This window comes from Nerophis ophidion, unplaced genomic scaffold (genome assembly GCF_033978795.1).
Source record: "Nerophis ophidion isolate RoL-2023_Sa unplaced genomic scaffold, RoL_Noph_v1.0 HiC_scaffold_400, whole genome shotgun sequence".
Lineage (NCBI taxonomy): Eukaryota > Metazoa > Chordata > Actinopteri > Syngnathiformes > Syngnathidae > Nerophis > Nerophis ophidion.
The window spans coordinates 20,001-27,500 of record NW_026907317.1 but is presented as its reverse complement, the minus strand read 5'-3'; positions in this window follow the sequence as shown (position 1 = coordinate 27,500).

Sequence of the window (7,500 nt, the reverse complement as noted above, 5' to 3'; positions counted from 1 at the left end):
ACGCCGTAGGACCGAGCCCCTGTCGCTCCGGCCCTGGGAAAAGCCCCGAGAGGCTGGGTCGAATCAGGTCTTTCAATTTTTTATGTTTGTCCACCCAGGGTGTCCGTGTCCCCTGGTGTGTCCGTCATAGCGCCCCCTAGGCGGGCACGCCGTAGGACCGAGCCCCTGTCGCTCCGGCCCTGGGAAAAGCCCCGAGAGGCTGGGTGGAATCAGGTCTTTCAATTTTTATGTTTGTCCATCCATGGTTTAAATGTCCCGAAATGTGTCCGGGATAGCGCCCCCTGGCCGGGCGCGCACTCAGGACCGAGCCCCTGTCGCTCGAGTCCTGGAAGTCCTTAAGAAAGAGGCTGGTCTGAAATCAGGTCGAAAAAATTTTTATGTTTGTCCATCCATGGTTTAAATGTCCCGAAATGTGTCCGGGATAGCGCCCCCTGGCCGGGCGCGCACTCAGGACCGAGCCCCTGTCGCTCGAGTCCTGGAAGTCCTTAAGAAAGAGGCTGGTCTGAAATCAGGTCGAAAAAATTTTTATGTTTGTTCTTCCAGGGTGTCCATGTCCCTAAATGTGTCCGAGATAGCGCCCCCTAGGCGGCCACGCATGTCCGCGTGAGCCCCTGTCGCTCAGAGCCTGGAAGAACCATTCGAAAAAAGAACCATCGAAAAGAGGGGGAAAATCCAACTTTTGAGTCCCAAAATAGCTCACTTTGACTCGGACACATTTCCTGCCAATTCGGCCTGTCTAAGCCTGGCGCACCTACTAACGTGATGGGGGTGTTTTGGTAGACCTGGTAAAAACAGGGAAAATCGAAAGAGGCTTAAAGTAGGCTAGAACTCAAGCCTCTCTCGTTGTTGGACTTAGAAAAAATCCGGCTCGAAAAATAAATCCCATTGAAATGCATTGGGCTTGGCGCTGGGATTTTTTTCTAAGTATGTGAACGAAAGAGGCTAAGGAGGCTGGAAGTTAGGCCTCTCTCGTTGTTGGACTTAGAAAAAATCCACTTTTTTTGGCTGGGATTTTTTCTAAGTGTCACATGGAAGAGGCTAAACAGGCTGGAGGCCAGGCCTCTCTCGTTGTTGGACTTAGAAAAAATCCCAAAAGTGGACACTCTGACAAAATCACGCATGTTGACACTTAGGCAAAAAATCCAACTTTTGCTCCACGGAAGAAAGAGGCTAAGGAGGCTGGAACTTAGGCCTCTCTCGTTGTTGGACTTTGAAAAAATCCACTTTTTTTGCACGGGATTTTTTCCAAGTGTCTCATGGAAGAGGCTAGACAGGCTGGAGGCCAGGCCTCTCTCGTTGTTGGACTTAGAAAAAATCCCAAAAGTGGACACTCTGACAAAATCACGCATGTTGACACTTTGGCAAAAAAGCCAACTTTTTTGGACTTGGCCCGGCTTTTCTTCCATTTGTGCCCCACTTGGGCTGGTTCACTCCTGGGTATCTTTTGGTCATTCCCGGGGGCCCCGGAGCTCGCGCAGCTCGCTGCGGGACTTCTGGAACTCCATCCTGGGTAGGATTTTTAAACAATTTCGGACCTTTTTCCAACTTTTTCTCAAATTGTCCCCCACTTTGGCTGGTTCACTCCTGGGTATCTTTTGGTCATTCCCGGGGGTCCCGGAGCTCGCGCAGCTCGCTGCGGGACTTCTGGAACTCCATCCTGGGTAGGATTTTTAAACAATTTCGGCCCTTTTTCCAACTTTTTCTCAAATTGTCCCCCACTTTGGCTGGTTCACTCCTGGGTATCTTTTGGTCATTCCCGGGGGCCCCGGAGCTCGCGCAGCTCGCTGCGGGACTTCTGGAACTCCATCCTGGGTAGGATTTTTAATCAATTTCGGACCTTTTTCCAACTTTTTCTCAAATTGTCCCCCACTTTCGCTGGTTCACTTCTGGGTGCCTTTTGGTCATTCCCGGGGGTCCCGGAGCTCGCGCAGCTCGCTGCGGGACTTCTGGAACTCCATCCTGGGTAGGATTTTTAAACAATTTCGGACCTTTTTCCAACTTTTTCTCAAATTGTCCCCCACTTTTGATGGTTCACTTCTGGGTGCCTTTTGGTCATTCCCGGTGTTCCCGCGGCTCGCGCAGCTCGCTGCGGGGCTTCTGGAACTCCATCCTGGGTAGGATTTTTACTCAATTTCGGACCTTTTTCCAACTTTTTCTCAAATTGTCCCCCACTTTTGATGGTTCACTTCTGGGTGCCTTTTGGTCATTCCCGGTGTTCCCGCGGCTCGCGCAGCTCGCTGCGGGGCTTCTGGAACTCCATCCTGGGTAGGATTTTTAATCAATTTCGGACCTTTTTCCAACTTTTTCTCAAATTGTCCCCCACTTTCGCTGGTTCGCTTCTGGGTGCCTTTTGGTCATTCCCGGTGTTCCTGCGGCTCGTGCAGCTCGCTGCGGGACTTGTGGAACTCTACCCTGGGTGGGATCATATGATTTTCAACCCATTTTGGACCTTTTTCCGACTTTCCCTCCATTTCCCTCCCACTTTCGATGGTCCACTCCTGGGTGTCTTTTGGTCATTCCCGGGACCCGGGAAGCCTCGGGCCTGCGGCGGGACTTGTGGATCTCCATGCTGGGCATGATTTTATGAGTTTTCTGGACTTTCTCTTCCCCGGGACCCGGGAGGCACGCGGCTGGACGTTATGCCCCCTAAAATCCCTCCCTTTGCTCGTAAGGCCAATTTTCCTCCGGATTTACTCTCTATAGACCCCAAGGAAAAAAATACCCGACCGGCGTCCATTTTTGACATCGGTCTCCGATCTAGGGCACGCGGGCCGAAAGCGGTACGCCGGTTCCGAAATCCGGCCCCCGCATTTTTTGGGTATTTTTTGAAAAAAATGGCATTTTTGGGACCGGGGGGACTTGCTGGACTCAGTCCCGGGTGCGGATTTTGAAAACGTTGAGGACTTTTGGATTTTCCCCCAGCTTTTCTCCCCCACTTGCAGTTTGACTTTGCGGGGTGCGTTACGGCTGTGCCGGGCGTCCCTGGACTCGGGTGGCCAGCTGCGGGGCTGGTGGGGGACTGATTTTTGAACACTTTGAGGACTTTTGGCTACTATGCCAGCTTTTCTCCCCCACTTGCAGTGTGACTTTGCGGGCCTTGTTACGGAGGTGCCGGGCTTCCCTGGACTCGGGTGGCCAGCTGCGGGACTCGTGGGACTGATTTTGGAACACTTTGAGGACATTTAACTTCTTTCCCAGCTTTTTTCCCCTCCACTTCCAGTTTGACTTTGCGGGGTGCGTTATGGACGTGCTGGGCATCCCGGAACTCGGGCGGCCGGCTGCGGGACATTTTGCCCTCCTCCAAACCCCAGCCCTCTTTGTTTATCATGCCTATTTTCTGCTGGACACACACCCTCTCTTTTGAGCTGCCTCTTTTTTTAAATTTGGATATGATTTATTGATGAATGGATTTGTTTTCCCCTTTTTAAATGATGGTTGGTGTCTATCTTTTTAATACTTGCTTCTGGCTGCAGCCGAGACTTACAGTGTGATGCATCCAACCCCAACCCTGGTTTTTGTTTCCCTTAAAAACTTGGGGAAATGGACAGCTTTTTGGGGGGGCACTTCCAGCAAATGGAGGGACCTATTTGGAATTCCCCACTCGGGTGGAGATCCACGGCGAGCCGGCCTTCCTAAAGGGACAGCAACATGGACACTCTGCCATCATTGCAGCTTCTTTTTTTTTGGGGGGCACTCTGTCATATTTCCAGCTTTTTTTCGTGCTGACTTCCAGCAAATAGAGGGACCTGTTTTGAATTCCCTACCCGGGTGTAGATCCACGGCAAGCCGGCCTTCTTCAAGGGACAGGCACCCCCCTGTCCCTTGACACCTGCTTCCCTCCTCGGCGTCACCGAAATCCCACAAAATGACTCAAAATAGGGCCCCAAATGACATCACTCGGTCCGGTTCTTTGGGTCTCACTCGGGGGCTTCTTTGACTCTGGAAGGCATGGTGAACCAAAAGTAGACACTTGGAAAAAATCCCCACTTTACAAGTTGACACTTTGAAAAAAAATCCCGACTATATAAGTTGACACTTGGAAAAAATCCCCACTTTATAAGTTGACACTTGGAAAAAATCCCGACTTTATAAGTTGACACTTAGAAAAAATCCCCACTTTATAAGTTGACACTTAGAAAAAATCCCGACTTTATAAGTTGACACTTAGAAAAAATCCCCACTTTATTTTGGAAGGGTTGGTACACCAAAAGTGGACACTTAGAAAAAATCCCCACTTTATTTTGGAAAGGTTGGTACACCAAAAGTGGACACTTAGAAAAAATCCCCACTTTATTTTGGAAAGGTTGGTACACCAAAAGTGGACACTTAGAAAAAATCCCGACTTTGACTTTCGCAGGTCTATTACACTAAAAGTTGACACTCTGTCATATTTCCAGCTTTTTTTTGTGCTGACTTCCAGCAGATAGAGGGACCTATTTTGAATTCCCTACCCTGGTGCAGAACCACGGCAAGCCGGCCTTCCTAAAGGCACAGGCACATGGACACTCTGCCATAAGTGCAGCTTTTTCTTCTAAGGGTGCAGCGGCGGCGGAAGTCCACCGGAGGGCTCCAAATCCCCGCTTTCCTTTTTAGGCTTAAAGTGGCTTTTCCCTCCTTAAAAACTTGGGGAAATGGACAGCTTTTTGGGGGGGCACTTCCAGCAAATAGAGGGACCTATTTGGAATTCCCCACCCGGGTGGAGATCCACGGCAAGCCGGCCTTCTTAAAGGGACAGGCACATGGACACTCTGCCATCATTGCAGCTTCTTCTTTTTTTTTTTCCCCTGTCATATTTCCAGCTTTTTTGTGCTGACTTCCAGCAAATAGAGGGACCTATTTTGAATTCCCTACCCGGGTGTAGATCCACGGCAAGCCGGCCTTCTTAAAGGGACAGGCACCCTCCCTCCCGGAACACCTGCTTCCCTCCTCGGCGTCACCGAAATCCCACAAAATGACTCAAAATAGGGCCCCAAATGACATCACTCGGTCCGGTTTTTTGGGTCTCACTCGGGGGCTTCTTTGACTCTGGAAGGCATGGTGAACCAAAAGTGGACACTTGGAAAAAAATCCCCACTTTATAAGTTGACACTTAGAAAAAAATCCCGACTATATAAGTTGACACTTAGAAAAAATCCCGACTATATAAGTTGACACTTAGAAAAAATCCCCACTTTATTTTGGAAGTGTTGGTACACCAAAAGTTGACACTTAGAAAAAATCCCGACTTTATTTTGGAAGGGTTGGTACACCAAAAGTTGACACTTAGAAAAAATCCCGACTTTATTTTGGAAGGGTTGGTACACCAAAAGTTGACACTTAGAAAAAATCCCAACTTTTACACTTAGAAAAAATCCAGCTTTTTGTTGCTGACTTCCATTAAATAGAGGGACTTTTTCCATGTTTCTTAACCGGGTGTCGATCCAAGGCGGGTGGGCCTTCTGGAAGCGACACCCTCCTAGATACTCTGTCATATTTGCAGCTTTTTGTTGCTGACTTCCATTAAATAGAGGGACTTTTTTCATTTTTCTTAACCGGGTGTCGATCCAAGGCAGGTGGGCCTTCTGGAAGCGACACCCTCCTTGACACTTAGAAAAAAATCCAGCTTTTTGTTGCCGACTTCCATTAAATAGAGGGACTTTTTTCATTTTTCTTAACCGGGTGTCGATCCAAGGCAGGTGGGCCTTCTGGAAGCGACACCCTCCTTGACACTTAGAAAAAATCCAGCTTTTTGTTGCTGACTTCCATTAAATAGAGGGACTTTTTCCATGTTTCTTAGCCGGGTGTCGATCCAAGGCAGGTGGGCCTTCTGGAAGCAACACCCTCCTTGACACTTAGAAAAAATCCAGCTTTTTGTTGCTGACTTCCATCAAATAGAGGGACTTTTTTCATTTTTCTTAACCGGGTGGTGATCCAAGGCGGGTGGGCCTTCTGGAAGCGACACCCTCCTTGACACTTAGAAAAAATCCAGCTTTTTGTTGCTGACTTCCATCAAATAGAGGGACTTTTTCCATGTTTCTTAGCCGGGTGTCGATCCAAGGCAGGTGGGCCTTCTGGAAGCAACACCCTCCTTGACACTTAGAAAAAATCCAGCTTTTTGTTGCTGACTTCCATCAAATAGAGGGACTTTTTTCATTTTTCTTAACCGGGTGTCGATCCAAGGCAGGTGGGCCTTCTGGAAGCGACACCCTCCTTGACACTTAGAAAAATTCCAGCTTTTTGTTGCTGACTTCCATCAAATAGAGGGACTTTTTTCATTTTTCTTAACCGGGTGTCGATCCAAGGCAGGTGGGCCTTCTGGAAGCGACACCCTCCTTGACACTTAGAAAAAATCCAGCTTTTTGTTGCTGACTTCCATCAAATAGAGCGACTTTTTTCATTTTTCTTAACCGGGTGTCGATCCAAGGCAGGTGGGCCTTCTGGAAGCGACACCCTCCTTGACACTTAGAAAAAATCCAGCTTTTTGTTGCTGACTTCCATCAAATAGAGCGACTTTTTTCATTTTTCTTAACCGGGTGTCGATCCAAGGCGGGTGGGCCTTCTGGAAGCGACCCTCTCCTTGACACTTAGAAAAAATCCAGCTTTTTGTTGCTGACTTCCATTAACTAGAGGGACTTTTTTCATTTTTCTTAACCGGGTGGTGATCCAAGGCGGGTGGGCCTTCTGGAAGCGACACCCTCCTTGACACTTAGAAAAAATCCAGCTTTTTGTTGCTGACTTCCATCAAATAGAGGGACTTTTTCCATGTTTCTTAGCCGGGTGTCGATCCAAGGCAGGTGGGCCTTCTGGAAGCGACACCCTCCTTGACACTTAGAAAAAATCCAGCTTTTTGTAGCTGACTTCCATCAAATAGAGGGACTTTTTCCATGTTTCTTAACCGGGTGTCGATCCAAGGCAGGTGGGCCTTCTGGAAGCGACCCTCTCCTTGACACTTAGAAAAAATCCAGCTTTTTGTTGCTGACTTCCATCAAATAGAGGGACTTTTTCCATGTTTCTTAACCGGGTGTCGATCCAAGGCAGGTGGGCCTTCTGGAAGCGACACCCTCCTTGACACTTAGAAAAAATCCAGCTTTTTGTTGCTGACTTCCATCAAATAGAGGGACTTTTTTCATTTTTCTTAACCGGGTGGTGATCCAAGGCGGGTGGGCCTTCTGGAAGCGACACCCTCCTTGACACTTAGAAAAAATCCAGCTTTTTGTTGCTGACTTCCATCAAATAGAGGGACCTATTTGGAATTCCCCACCCGGGTGGAGATCCACGGCAAGCCGGCTTTCCTAAAGGGACAGGCACATGGACACTATTCGCAGCTTCTTTTTTTTTGGCACTGACTTCCAGCTAAGGGTGCAGCGGCGGCGGAAGTCCACCGGAGGGCTCCAAATCCCCGCTTTCCTTTTTAGGCTTAAAGTTGCCTTTCCCTCTTTAGAGCCTTGGGCAAATGTACAGCTCTATTTTGTGCTGACTTCCAGCAAAAAGAGGGACATACTTCCAGCAAAAAGAGGGACA